The sequence below is a fragment of the Lissotriton vulgaris genome, chromosome 4_1, assembly GCF_964263255.1.
Source record: "Lissotriton vulgaris chromosome 4_1, aLisVul1.2, whole genome shotgun sequence".
NCBI classification, from domain to species: Eukaryota; Metazoa; Chordata; class Amphibia; order Caudata; family Salamandridae; genus Lissotriton; species Lissotriton vulgaris.
In genome coordinates, this window is record NC_141691.1 from 2,053,910,680 (window position 1) to 2,053,926,346 (window position 15,667).

Here is a 15,667-nt window from a genome sequence, read left to right on the forward strand (position 1 = left end):
CCACATCCCGGGGGCCAGGCGGCAATAAAATCGCAGTCCCCCCATGCCTGATGCCAATGTTGCAGGAGTAACATTCCGCAGTAGTGTGTGCATGACTACTTTTTGTCCCTCACCTAACTGATTTATATGGCCCTCCTATAACCCCCCCCTAACTAGTGGAACTCCTCCTCCCCCCTATTCCCACCATCTGCCCGAGGGTCTTTAAAGATGTCCGTACATGTACGCCTAAGGCATGACCCCTGGTCTCCAACAGCTAATGGTTCTGTTCTCTGTCAGTTAGTTTATCGTGCCATCCCTGCTAGCGCTGAGGGTCTCCTCCCCCTCCTCCACCCCGCTATCTCTGAGGGCCTGTACTAGAACCTCCCAGGCTGTCGCCGCTTCCAGCTCCCCTGGAGTAGGAGTCCTGCGCGCCAGCTGGTACCTGTGTGTGCTGTCACGGGCCGCCCATTTCAAAAATTCGTTGAGCCACCGTCTGGGAGTTGGGCCTGCCCGCGCTTTCCAGTGCCTGGTTATCTCCCGCTTGGCGACTATCAACCCCATATCAATGAATTTGCTCGTGAGTTTGTTTTTGGGGGTATGAGGGAACCAGTGCAGTATACACGACGCCGGGTCGAAGTCGATGGTTCTGTCCGTCACCTCATTCAGGGTCTCTCCTATAGCCTGCCAATAGTCCCGAAGGGCCGGGCAAGCCCACAGCTTATGTACTAGTTCAGCTCCCTCCTCCATACAGCGGGGACACGCCACCACTACCGCTCCAAAATACCTCTTAATCCTTCCAGCGGTCATATATGCCCTATGCAGTATATAGTAGTGGATGATCTGGAACCTCGCATTTCTCGTGCTATTGCGGGCCCGGCGCACGAGCTGCGCCCAAGTCGTGTCAGGGATGTCTTTGCCCAAGTCAGCTTCCCACTTAGCCTTCAGCGACGGGAGATGTGGTAAATGTTCGCGCACCATCCTGTTATACAGGCATGCCACCGCCTTGACTGTTCCCGCTGCCATCATAGTGTATTGACAAGATGCAGACGTCTCAGGCTCCTCCAGCCCCGTTCCCCAGTGTGTCTGAATTGCCCCGCTCACAGCCGCATGGAGAAGGTATCCCCCCTTGGGAGGTCGAAGCATTCCTGAAGTTCCTGGAACGGGAGGAGTGCTCCGTTTTCATATAGATCCCCGACGACCTGTATGCCCGCCTCCTCCCAGCGCTGTAGACGCGACCAGTCGCCTCCGTGCGGCAACGCCGTCAGCATGCCCAGCGGAATGTCGGGGGCGTACGGGCGTCGTGTACCCGCCCGCCTCTGCGCACGATTCCAGCACTGTCGGTACGTGCGTTGTTCCAGGGTCAAGTCCCGAATATATCAATCCGCTGTTGCAGGGTAATATGGGCCAAGACATGTCGCGGCGTGCCCGTCAGCCCGCCATCCTCCGGGCCCCTATATACCCGCGCCACCTCCTGCGTGAAGACCTGCAGTTGGGCAGCGAGATAATAGAGCTCGTAGTCCGGCACCGTGAGTCCCCCCTCATCCTTCGGGCGGGAGAGCGTTGCCAACGCCACCCTGCATCTCCCAGCTCCCCACAGGAACGCGGTTATCTGGGACCTGAGCTGCCGGAAAAAGAAGCCAGGGATCCATATCGGGAGCGTGCGGAAGTAGTACAATAATCGCGGGAGGGCGACCATCTTCAAGAAGGATATCCTGCCAGCTACGGAGAACGGTAGTGTGGCCCAAAAGGTCATGCAGCCCCTCAGCCCCCGCACGCAACGCCCTACATTACCCTCGAATAGATCCGCAGCCGTATGATAAATGTGAACCCCGAGGTTTTTGAGGCAGGTCGGTTCCCAAGTAAGCGTCGGCCGGTGGTCAGGCCGAGCGATGCCCTCCCGCAACGGGAACAGGCTCATCTTGGTCCAATTGACCTTCAGCCCCGAGAGTCCACCAAACCGCTCCAACATTGCTTCTGTGCCCTCCTGCTCCGCTGCATCGTTTTCAAGAAATAACAGTAAGTCGTCGGCATATAGTGAGATGAACTGCTGCCCATCTCTGGCTTTCACTCCAGCAAAATACCGTCCCACTCGGGCCTCAGCCGCTAGGGGCTCAATCGCTAGTGCGAACAAAAGCGGGGACAGGGAGCATCCCTGTTGGGTGCCTCTCTCCACCGGATATTGGTGGGATACCATGGTCCCGACTCTCACTCTCGCTACTGCCTCCGCATAAAGAACCCGCGTCCACTGAATATAGCCTTCGCCTAATCTGAAGCGTTCCATGACCGTGTACAGATAGTCCCATTCTAAACTATCAAACGCCTTTTCTATGTCGACTGAGAGGACCAACGGGGCACTGCCTTCCTCACACGAGCCATCCATAAGGCGAATAAGTCACCTAATGTTAATTGTGGTATTCCTGGCAGGGATGAAACCGTTCTGGTCTTCATGTATCAGGCTAGACATATGTGGTGAGAGCCTCGCCGCCAGAATGGAACTCAAAATTTTATAGTCGGCGGTGAGCATGGATAGCGGCCTGTAAGACGCGGGGCTGCTGCTCTCCCTACCTGATTTCAGGAGCGGCACCACTACTGCTTCTCGCATAGACTGAGGCAGGTGGCCCGCCTCCTTGTAAACTGTCTGGAGACGCGGCGCTAAGATATCCAAACACTTGCTGTAGAATTCAATAGGTAAACCATCTATCCCCGGCGACTTATTGCGAGCCATTTTCTTCACAGCCCTCCTAATCTCACCCAAATCAATATCCGTCACCAGCTCCTTCGCCTGCTCCTCATCCAGCCGCAGTAGGGTTAGGCCATCCAAGAAGGCCTCAGCCGCTCCCTCCCAGTCGCCTGGGGTACTTTTATACAGGCCCTCATATTACTTTTGGAAGCCATCCACTATAGCTGATTTTGTGTGATGCACATGGCCATCCTCATCTTGCATATGCAGAATGGGGGAGCAACGTTTCGTGGGGTTTGCAAGCCATGCCAAGAGGGTGCCTGTCTTATCCCCCTCTACGTGGGATCGCAGCATGTATGTTCTATAGTCAAAAGCGCGAAGCCTCTCCACCTCGGCCGCCACCGCCTCCCTAGCCGAGCCGACTGCCTCCTGGAGATCAGGGCGGCCAGGTTGTCTCTTTTCTGCATCACTCAATCTGGTGTCCGCCCTGCCCAGGTCCTCCAACAACACCCTCCTCGTGCCCACGTACTTTGTTATGCATTGGCCCCTCATTACTACCTTAAAGGCATCCCATTCCGTTGCCCTAGAGGCCGTTGTCCCCTCGTTGTCAGCGAAATACTGGGTCATCTCCTCCTCCAGGGCCGTACCAAGTAGAGGATCCTCCAGAGTTTCCGGCCTAAGTTTCCAGGTCGGCACCCTGGGCGTCTCGTTCACCCAGGCTAAATGAATCAGGAGTGGGTTGTGGTCCGAGATTGTTCTTGACAAATACTCCGACCCGGTAACGGCCGGCAATACGCCTTGAGAACACAACACCGCATCCAGACGGACGTGGAGGTCATGTAGCCCGGAGAAGAACGAATAGTCACGGTCAGTTGGATGTTGCGCCCTCCACGCATCGGTCAGCCCCCAACTCTCCTGCCATTCCCGCCTACCCCTAGTCAGTCGGTGCACAGGGGAGTCCCTCAATGGCGGGTGAGATCTATCCAGGGTAATGTCCGCTATGGAGTTAAAATCCCCCCCCCCCCCAGTAGGATCGGGCCCGCTAGGAAATGTGCCAGTGTCCCCGACAGTCCCGCAAAGAAAGCCAGTTGGTCAACGTTCGGGGCATATATACTACCCAGGACAATGTCTCTGCCCCTTAGCTTACCCTCCACCACCACGTACCTCCCCTCCTGGTCTATCAGCTGGTGTGTTAGTTGGAATGGTGTTCCTGCTCCGATACAAATCAAAAAGCCCCTAGCATATGCCGAATAACAGGTGTGGAATAGCTGGCCCCTCCACCTCCTCTGTAGCGCCGCTCCCTCCTGCTTCGTGAGATGTGTTTCCTGCAGTAGTGCAATATGCACCCCCCTCCGTAATAAAAACGCATGCACTTTGTCTGCGCTGCATCGTGTGTAACCCCCTCACGTTCCAGGTTATGCATTTCAACAAGTTCACATTAGCCATTGTCCCCCAAATCAGAACGATGTCTCCCCTCCATTGTCAGTCCCTCGCAAATGGTGGCCCCCCCCCCCAAAACAAACCATGAACTCCCAGCCGTCCAACCCCCAGCAGTTCCGGGGTCAGCGGTGTCAAATAAAGCAAACAATCCCCAACAATGCAACCCCCGCCACCCAGAACAGGCCCCAATACCGAGATATCCGCTCCCATCCAAACTCCCGCACCTGACCGACCCAGGGTACTACTACACGGCCGTAACCGTGGGTGCCTTAAGGGCCTACAGAGCGCGGCCTTGGCCAGAAGGGAGCCACGCAGCCCATCCCCGCGCCCCTCTCCAATCCCCCATGAAAGGATCCAGCTATGGGGGCGCTAGAGGGCGCACTGCGGAATGGCCGCACTGTCGTGAGGCTCCCGCTGCCCGGAGCTATTATCCGCCTAGGGATCCTGCTTACCATCGCTGCGCCCTGAACTGACCCCACAGATCTATTGGGATATCGACTGACTACCCACGGTCCAACTCCTGGGCCATTCGGAGGTTGCTGGCCGAAGTTACGAGGATCCCAAGTTTCCCCGACTTGCGCTCTGGAAGTCTGATGCCCTCTTGCCCGGCGTCCTCGTTCATGCCAGTCTGGGGCTCTGCACGTGGGGTGTAGGCCTTGCTCCGCCCCTCTACACCAGGCCCGCTCGCTGGCCGGGCATGCCGTTTGGCTCTTCCTTGCTGTCGGACTTATCTCTAGGCTTTTTCATCTGCCTGCCCAGATACCATTGCTCACGGAGACGCAACGGATCTTCTTCTTGGACTCTGAGGGCTTGCCCCCTTGAGCTGGAAGCGGAGACGGCCATTTCTCGTCGTTGGGAGTGGCGGGGCCCGCTGGCCTGCTCGTGCCCCCACGATTCGAGTTGCTTTATTCTTGGCCGTATCCCTTGTCCGACCTATATCCTAACTCCTATTTGCCTTGGTCCCCCACTGCAACACCGTTATGGGGAAGCCGGACACTAAACAATCCAAACTGTCCTTTGACTCTGGAGGGGCTAGGCGGGGGACGCGTTTGCTCCAGGAAGCCGGGACTTCGCGGTCCCCCCCCCGACTGTCGCTGAGAGTGTCCCGCACCCACCACCACCGGACTTTACCCAAATGATGCAGGAGATGAGGCAGGGGTTTGCCACTATAGTGGACAAAGTGGACAAGATATCATCGCGCATGGATGCGGTCGTCCAGAAATTGGACGTGCATGAGGAGCGATTGACGGCGGCGGAACAGCGCATTTCGGACCATGACGACACGGCGGCCACCCATACCACCCAACTGGCGAGAATGGACAATATCTTGCGTGTCATTGCCGCTAAGAATGAAGAGTTGGAAGCGAGGAGTAGGCGCAACAACGTGCGCATTGTAGGTGTCCCGGAGTCCACGAATGTGGGCAAAATGGAGACTTATGTTGAGAGGCTACTGGTGGGCGCCATTGGGACGGAAGTGTTCTCATCCCAGTTCATCGTTGAGAGAGCACATCGGACACTGGGACCTCGGCCGGCCTCTGGGGCTGCACCGCGCCCCATCATTGCGCGCCTTTTGAATTATCGTGACCGAGACGCCGCCCTCCAGGCTGCCCGCACTAATAGGGCCCTTTCCTTCGAAGGGGTGACTTTCACCATGTACCCCGACTTCACGCCGATGGTGCAGGACCAGCGTCGTAAGTTCCTGGGGGTGAAGAAGAAGCTTCGGGACCTCCAAGTGGACTACGCCTTGCTTTACCCGGCTAAACTCAGAGTGACGCATCAGGCTAAACAACATTTTTTCACCAACCCACAGCATGCTGAGGACTTTGCGAAGCGCCTCCAGCGTGAGCGAGCTGCTGCGGATCGGGGAGGCGATCGAGACCCGGAGGGTGAACATTCGGCGGCTGAGGAGGAGGTCGCCTGATTCTGGTGACTTTGGACTTTGTCTCTCTTTTTCCTGTTTTTTGGAGTACTGTGGACGTGTATCTTTTATATTGAGTTCTACTGTCTTCCTTCTCCGCATTTGTGGCCTAACTATCGACCGCTTTTGTTTTTGCTGATGCGGGGGTCATGTCTTTATTGTGATGAATGAGTGCGTTTTTGCTTCTCTTTTTTTCGGGGGTCGGTATGGCACCGCAGGATGGTGCTATCTGGTGTCGCGCTCTGGGCACCCACCCCCCCGCGCTGCGCCTGGGGCCGCCTGATACTTGTTGGCGCGGACACTGGCGTGGCGTGAGGGAGTGGCGTCGTGCACCTCTGGAAGGTTCCCCGGAGGGTGTGCCCCATGTGTACCTTTGGTTTGGATTCTAGTCCTTTGTTGTTTGACTGGATGTGTGTTGGGGGACGGGGGGGTGGGGGTGTGCATGGCCTGATAGTTGGGGTGGTGTCAGGTGGGTGGATGGGGCGGGAATGAAGCTGTCCATGTTTGTTTGCTCGGGACCCCTGGATCGCTGTGAGAGGTGCTGCTGTTGTTTGAGTGCACAGAAGTGGCGTTGCGCCCGCTATCCAGGCTGGTCCACTTTTCTATCTGGCGGAACTGATCTTGGGGTCCGTGCTCCCGTCCATTTTGGGCCCGAGTGCATCGGCCGCCATTTTAGGCTGCCACGTGACGGGGAGCGCTCAGCAAGCGTAACACGTGCGCGAGTTGTGGGTCGCGTGAGATGGATTGGCAGCGTGCGGCGTGCAGTCTGTCCTGAGTGCTTGTTGCATGGATGGTTTGGTTGGGGGGGAGTTGTTGTGTTTTTGTTTGATTGGTTCGGAGATAACTGGGGAATGTGTGGAGTGTATGTGGGGGATTGTCTGTGCCCTAGGGCGTGGACCTGTCGCTGGCTTTGGATTGTAGTTGGATGCCCTGTATTTGCTTACTGGGTCCCGCGGGGCCCTGAACCTGGGTGATGTCGACTGCTGTTGTAGATCAGATCTCGATTCTGTCCTGGAATGTACGGGGACTTAATGATGCCAGGAAGTGTCGTAGTGTGATCCAGTACTTGGACAGGCATGCTATTCATGTTGCACTCCTCCAGGAGACGCATCTGCGCCCCGCTCCCTCCCCCACCTTTGGCGGGAGGTGGGCTGCGGCCAGGAGGTTTGCTTCCTATTCTTCTTATGCTCGTGGGGTTGTCATCCTTGTTAAAAGATCGCTTGCATTTCAGGAACTTGGATCTGTGGGGGACCCTGAGGGGCGTTATGTGCTACTGTGGGGGCGGCTTGGACAGAACACTGTACTGTTTGTTAATTGCTATGCTCCTAATGTCGATACGCCGATTTTTTTTGTCACTTTGTGGGGTCATGTCCTTGCTGTGGATGCCACTTACATTGTGTGGGGGGGTGATTTTAATCTTGCATTTCAGGCCCAGGTGGACAGATCGGAGGGGAGCCCTCAGTATAATGTACAGGCTAGGGAAGTGTTGCGGGGGATTGTGGAGGAGGATGGGTTGGTCGACGGCTGGAGGTACACCCACCCTGCCACCAAGGAGGGCACTCATTACACCACACATGCTCGTTCATGGGCAAGACTGGATTATGTGTTTCTCTCTAGAGGGTTGATAGCTGGCCTACGGGAGGCTACACATCTGGCTCGGACGTATTCTGATCACTGTCCGGTGAAGGTCGTTCTATCCGTCCCCGGGCTGCATAGACTGCGCCCACCTTGGCGTCTGTTTCCGACTGCATTGCTTGACCCGGTGTTCAAGGAGGAACTTGGTGAGGAGGTGGAGGCGTTCTTCCCTAGAAACAAGGGCTCTGTTGACAGCATTGAGGTCATTTGGGAAGCGTTCAAGGTTACGATCCGGGGTGTCACTATTTCTAAGAGTTGTGGAGTACTTCGTCTGATTGTTCGGACCCTCGAGAGCTTGGAAGCTGATTTGCGAGACTTAGAGCGCAGGATGCAGGTTGCCTCGGATCCCGATCTTCTGGCACAGTTCCGTACTAAGCTCTCCGAGTACGAGGAGGAGGCTGCTAGAGAGGCTAAGCATAGGGGGAAATACGGGACGTCGCGGGATACTGCGAAGGGGAGCGACCCGGTAAGGTCCTTGCTGCCCTTACTAGACATCCAAGGCATGGGTCGGACGTGTTGGAATTGGTGACGCCAGATGGTACTCGCTGTCGAGACACTTCGGAGATCCAGCGTGCTTTTATTGATCACTATGCACACCTTTACACGACACAGCAGACGGGTGAGACTCGATACGGCGGCTTCCTCGATGAGTTGGCACTTTGTTGGTTATCGGATGGTCATCGGGAGTTCTTAGGCAGGCCCCTAGAGGTGGAGGAGGTCAGGAATGCCATCATGTCTCTCTCTAATGGGAAGGCCGCCGGTCTGGATGGCCTTCCTGCTGAATTTTATAAGTGTTATGTGGACACCATGGCCCCTGTGCTCCGTGAGGTTTTTGAGGAGTCCCTGGAGGAGGGACGTCTGCCGGGCTCCATGCGGGAAGTCGCCATCACGTTGCTGCTTAAGCCGGGTAAGGATCCGCTGGATGTGGGCTCCTATAGGCCCCTCTCATTGCTCAACTGCGATGTCAAAATTCTCGCGAAGGTCTTGGCAGTGAGACTAGCCGAGCTCATGCCCGTTATTGTACTGCCTGACCAGTCGGGATTTGTGCCCGGCCGTGCTACCTCCCACAATCTTCGCACCTTGTTTTCGCTTGTATCGACCATTGATCCCACAGTCCCGGTTGCCGCTATCTTTCTGGATGCCACTAAGGCGTTTGACTCTGTTGAGTGGGGCTATCTTATTGATGTTCTGTGTCGGATGGGTTTTCCCAGGATCTTCATCTCGTGGGTTAAGCTCTTATATACTGATCCGATGGCGAGGGTAGTTGTGAATGGGGTGCTATCCCCCTCGTTCCCTCTTACGAGAGGGACCCGACAGGGATGCCCCCTCTCACCCCTCTTGTTTGCTATTGCCATTGAGCCGCTGGCCAGTAGGATTCGTCAGTTTCATCAGCAGAGCGCCTTTAATTGTCTTCAGCGGCAGGTCGGTATTTCTTTATAGGCCGATGATGTCACACTCTATGTCAAGGACCCTGAGAACAACCTTAATTCGCTCTTACGAGAGCTGGTTGCTTTTGGAGGTGTCTCCGGTGTTCATATCAACTGGCGGAAATCTCAACTTTTCCCCCTCACAGCTGCGGTGGCCAGGTTTCCCCTTGACTACCCTCTGGAATGGTGTGATTCGGAGTTGCGATATCTTGGCATTGTCGTGTCCCTGGACAGAGAAGATGCGGTTCGGCTTAACTATGGTGTGGCCATTACTAAACTTGCGGATGATGTCACCAGGTGGATGTCTTTGCCTCTCTCCATGGCCGGTAGGGCGTCTCTTATCAAGATGGTAGTTCTGCCCCGCTTTCTTTATCTCTTTCAAAACCTTCCATATCATCCTGGTGCTTATTTCTTCCGCAGACTTCGTTCCGAGCTCCTGCGGTTGTTCTGGGGGGGCAAGCAGCCACGGGTGGCTTGGGCCACCCTTACGTTGCCTTATGCTGATGGCGGTTTCGACGTCCCTGACTTTGAACTTTATTATCTCAGCGCTCAGGCGCATTATGCTTATCACTGGATGCGCCCCATGCCGTTCATGCCCCAGATTGCTGCTGAACATTGGGTCGCCCACCCGCTCCCACTTGAGGGGATGGTTTTGGGCAAGGTGTCAGATGTGGAAACGCCTCGCACGACGGTGACGTGCACGGTGGATGCTTGGAAACGGGTGGCTCAATTTCTGGGCGTTTCCTTTCTTTACTCGCCGGCCTTGCCTCTGTCTTATCATCCGGATTTGTCGCTGTTGTTGGAAACGGGGTTTCAGCGAATGTGCAGGCGGCTGGGTGTCCTCACGTGGGGCGACTTGTTTCATGAAGGTGCCTTCCGTACGCAGGCTCATTTCTTCGATGCGGCTGCTTGCTCCCCTCTTGAACTGTTCTACTTTATCCGCCTGCGGCAGGGCATGCGTGCTCTGCTACCAGACTACCCTTCGGAGCCTGGGGTTACCCTCCCCCTCCACGTGCTGTTGGTTTCAGATGGGCGACACCTGGTGTCGAAATTATACGGGGCTATTTGCAGACAGCGTTCGGTCCCGGCCAATCGGGTGCGCGAGCAGTGGGTTGCCGAGTTGGGTGCTCCTATTACAGACGAGCAGTGGAAGTACTGTTGTGGGCTCACGGCCAATGTTTCTTCTAGTTGTCGCCTTAAAATTATCCACTACAAGTTTGTTCAGAGGTATTATTATACCCCGGCGAGGAAACTACGGTTTCATTTAGCGGAAGATGACAGGTGTGCTAGGTGTCGGGCGGAAGGCGCTGACTTTTTGCATTTGGCTTGGAGCTGTGCGGGGGTGTTAGAATATTGGACTCAGGTTCATGAAGCCCTGCAGGTTATGGCGGAGGATGGGGTGACGTTTGACCCCTTGGTGATGTTACTGGGCTACTCTAGGGACGTACCTGCCTCTCACCGCAGATTTGTTGACGTGGCCCTGCTGCTGGCTAAGCGTAGGGTTGCTTGTTGCTGGGGTCGTGGTAGGGTGCCGCGCTTTCAGGATTGGGTGACTGACCTCATATACTGTCAGGATCAATACAATATCTATTCTGACTTGATGCCTGTCCGATGCAGACCTAAGGACTTTTGGAGTCCGCTCCAGGTGTACCTCCTAACCAGAGCTGTGCAGGACTCTGATTCTGAACCTGGGGACCGCGAAGGGATAGGCTGATGACAACATGATGGGCTGGGATTTTACACAACACCTGCTGCTCTTCCAGTATCGGGGGAGGGGCTGAGCTGTCTCCTTTCCCTGCGAGCTATTGGGGGCTGAAGTCTCCCTTACGACTGGTGTATTACTGAACATTGAGATCGTATCCCTTTGCGGCACCATTATTTCATGTGTCCCTTATATCTGAGTCCCCTCTGTCTCATGTGCTCTCCGCCAGCGGAATGTGTTCATACTGTATTGTCTTATTGGCTTGCCTGCCCATGCTGGATCATTGCTTTATAATTTATACTGTACATTTCGCTGTTGCTCCTTGTATTGACTGATGCCCTGCCCTGTACTTCCTTGTATCTCCCTTTTTTTTTGGATCTGACGTACCATTGTAATGGCCATGTGTGACTGTCTTTTTTGTATGTACACTTCCCTTGAACCTGCTTGTCTCCAAATAAAGGTTTTAAAAAAAAAAAAAAAAAAAAAAAAGGATCCAGCTATGAGCCCAGTGCCCAGCCCCGGTTCCTCATGTCTGCCAGGCTGTGAACTCCCATCCGGTACCCAACCTGTTACCCCTCACCCGCAGTGCGCAGGTCAAACATTCAGGATCTCCTCCAATGTCTGCGGCGTCACCAACGGCTTGATGGATCCCAGACAGGTCCGATTCCGAACCTGAGGCCGATGCGTGTGTGTCCGTGTCCGTGCCCTGCTTGGAGCGGGAGCCCGCATCTCGCGCCAACTTTTCCACTTCCTGTAGCGCGGCCTTCCGTTCAGCTTCGGTTTGAGAGGCCGTCAGCTTGAGCGGCCCATGCTTCCGCTTTCGCAGTCTCTTCGACTTCCGCAGGCCCGCTGGTGATCGCTCCCGTTCCTTCTCCCTCTCTTCCCGGACCCTGGCTCCATCTGTTCCCGCCTTATATGTTTCCCACCAATCCCAAGCGTCCGCTGCCGTACTGAAGAATAGCGTTTTTTCATCCACCACTATTCGGAGTCTAGCCGGAAAGAGCAAGGAGTATGAAATGCCCTCGGTGCGCAATTCCCTTTTAATCGTTAAGAAGGAGGCCCGCTGTCTTTGCGTTTCAAAGGTGAAATCAGGAAATAGCGTGACTTTGCTGCTCGCTCCAATGTGAAAAAGGGCGATAGGCCCTCCGGCGCTACCACAGTCCTGAGCCAATTATCAAGAAAGGCCACCATGTCCTTCTCTCCCTCTTTCTCCGGCACGCCTACTATCCGAACGTTGCTGCGTCGACTCCTGTTTTCCGCATCCTCAGCTCGCCTTTCTAAGGCTTGGATTCTGTCTAGGGCATCCGTAAGTTTGCTCTCCAGTGCTTTCTAAACGGGAGCCAGGTCCTGTAGGTAGGTACCTCCTGACTATGGTTGCCCCCAACTTTTTGCCCTGTGTTTTAGCTGGTTTTTGACATAGTCGACCTGGGACCCTGCCAATCAGGACCCCAGGCCTACTGCTCTCCCTGTAAAATGGATTCCATGTACCTTAGGTACATTTCCAATTGGTACTGGGCCACCTTATCAGACCCTGTAACTCAGGGCATAGGTGTACCCAGGGCCTACCAGGGGCTGAAGCATGTATTATGCCACCCCTGGATGGCCTCCTAAATCTGACACAACTGGCTGCATGACAGCTGGGGCAAAGTCATGTAATCACCCTTTGCTATAGATGTAGTATACCTATATCTAACCCTAGAAATGGACACACAGATTCCTATCAGTCACTCCTATAGCAGGCCTTGACAATCCTGAAGGCAGAGTGCTTGGAATCGTGTGAAATGGTGCTCTAGCATGAGCTAAGCCCGTTTGCAGCTTGCAGAACCAAGTCCTAATAGCTGTTCCATGATAACGCATACCATATACTCTTAAGTGCATTATAATCCTCGCGGTTAAAAACTATCTTTGGTATTGCTTTATCAAAACATGTCGAGTAAGGTGTCATACGAATTGGAATACTAACCCCTCGCCAATTCTGGCGACGGGGTTAGCATTCCACCCTTCTAGAGGGACACGACATGTATGTAACTGTGAACCCCGGTTAAAGTTAAACGAAGCCTCAGCTCCACAAAATGGATGCTGCCACCACAGACACGAGTCTGACCTCCTGCTGCTGGGAGTCCTTCCAGCGAGGAGAGCCTGGAGAAAGGGTTTCCTGTCAGGGGCGGTGCTAGCACCATCCCAGCACCATCCCAGACAGGGTTTTGTGAATGAGGAAATATGAATTTTTATGGTCAATTGTGTCCCCTATCGTAGACCCCAACGGCTCCATGTACGTGCTTCAAGTACATGTATGTTCCCTCCACTTTTAGCTATGAAGACACAAATACATTTGCGTCCAACGTTAACATGTCCTCTTTCAGATCCACCATGAATGGGTCGAATATTCCGTTCCTAAGTATGCCTTGCCACCGTCTTTATATGGTGTACCTTTCACGTTTTTCGGCTCTGGCGAGTTAGGCCCTGATTTCTGCCATCGAGCCTTTTCCTGCCTTCTGCCTCTGGATGCTACAGCCTGGACCTGCATCCGTATCCCTGACCTTTGTCTTACTCCCTGCGCGGCTAGCGGTGCCTGGCTCGCCCTGCTTGCCTGCCAAGACTGTATTTTGCCTTCAAGTTATCTGCTCCGCTCCTCGAAAATACATTCCTGTCTAGTAGTTTAGGTAAACATCCTTCCCAGCTGCAGAGCAAAGGGCCCGGCCTTTCTGTCTCCATGCAAGTAATTCATTGCTCCTGTTACCATGGTAGGCCCATGCCCCCCTCACATCTCATGTAGACACGTAGACGCTTATACACGCACTAGCAGTCAGTATAGAATAGCCTCTGCCCGAGAGAACTTTCCTTCCAGATAATACAGTTCCTTAAACACAAGATATTAGATATGATTTGGGATTAGGTTGTTCTGACACCCCAGACTTCTGTCTCCTCATGTGAGGCTAAATGTCAAGTCCCCTTCACCCTCCAGTTCCACGTCAATCACACGTCATGCTGCTGCGCGCGCATCTCTGCCATGTATTTCTGCTGACACTGCAGGATTCTCCTATGGATCCACCCACTTGTGACACCTCTATATGACGTTTCTAGTACACACCCTTGTGCACGCCTTCTGTTACGCCTTTTTCATTACGTATATGTGTTCTTATCTCTTCTCTCAGCTGTTACGCCTTCTGCATCCATCACCACTGTAATGCATTGACTATATATATGATATTCTGTCAATAAAGTATTGTTTATCCCTTCCTGAACCCTTGTGGTGATGGAACATGATACCTGGTTCGAACCAATTCCTTTTTAAGGAATAAAACCCCTTTTAAAACTCAGATGCCATGGACTCTGCCTCTTATTTTTTGATTGAGTTATTCTTATTGAACTTTACCGCATAAATTAAGTATAGGTAATTTAAATTTACCACATAATTTGGCGCCCAAATAGGGACCCCTCCCCCACCTTACGCGCCGGCGGTGCGTTGCAGGCCCGGTCCCCTGCCACAGCCGTGACTGACAACAACGCGTACCCGCAGGATTTCCTGTACCTCCCTCAGGCCAACGGAGGTGACTGAGGCTGCGATCGACACCCAGACGAGGCGGTGAGGAGTGCGGAGGATCCCGACCAGAGCCCAGCTGAGAGAGCAAGGTCCGAGGTATTCAGAGGCCCACCAGTTTCCGAAGTTCCGAAGTACCTACGTCACGAGTCGAGTCCAGTCCAGTACGGTCCAGTCCAGTGTCGAGTTTCCGAGGCCTTCCGTTCCGTGCTTCCCGGTGAGTACCGTTGCTGGGGACGCATCTAGACGGGTTTGGGTACACAGACCCGGTCTGCACTGTTTTAGCGGTGTATCTGTACTGTTTAGCAGTATATCCGGTCTGCACTGTTTTAGCGGTGTATCTGTACTGTTTAGCAGTATATCCAGTATGCAGTTAGCTAGTTTTATTCTAATTATTGTTGTTCGTTTTAATATGTTTTAGTGTGTTTTTAAATGTTGTGGTATGAGTGATTGTTCGATCTTCATTACTGTGTTTATTGTATTAACTGTGTTCAAGTTCGAGTAAGTATCAAGTAGCAAGGTTCAAGATGCCTTTATTTTCCAAACTAAGACAAATAAGAACTAGAAAAGGGATACTCGAGGAAGCTGTTCCCATCCCACCCAGGGACACTCCCGGATATTTTATGTACCATAAGCACGGCCTGGATGCCGTATTATTCCTTGACTTGTGGGTGGACTACACCAAAGATTTAGCAGAGAATCTGAGATGGCCCGTTACGGGGACATGGGATGCCGAGTGCATCATGAGAGTAGAAGAAGCGTTATGGAAAAAGAAAGCCAGACAGTCACAGAAAGATGCCATTGAATTATGGCGTAAACAATCGCATAGACGCACAGAGAAAGAATTCAGAAAAGCAGAAAAACATAGGGAAGATTCAGAAAAAGCCCGAGAAAATGAATTAGTTGAGGAAGGTATACGAGTTAAAGCAGAACAAGTAGACCGACAGCGAAATACTCTTGCGAATGGTATGTATCCTCTTTTGGCCGAGGGTTTACTTAAGGCCACCCCGGAAGTACCAAAAGATCTGCCCCCTCCATTGCTCCCGACTAAATTACGTCACAAGACCGCAGAAGACATTTTCCTTTCTTCCTATTTAGACAATGTAGCTCCCGAATATATCAATGTTCCGCCGGCACGCATACCACCCGCTGACGGCACCCCACCCCGAGATAACCTACACCCACTTCCACAACAACAAACTCCTCCTTCCGTTCCACATCCTGCGCCTATTCCCCCAGCCCTTCCTGCACCTATTATTCCTGGCATTCACCCACTAAATCCTTTTGGACCTGGCACCTCAGGAGGTGCGACAGGAGGTTTTCAAACACCGCCACAAACACATCG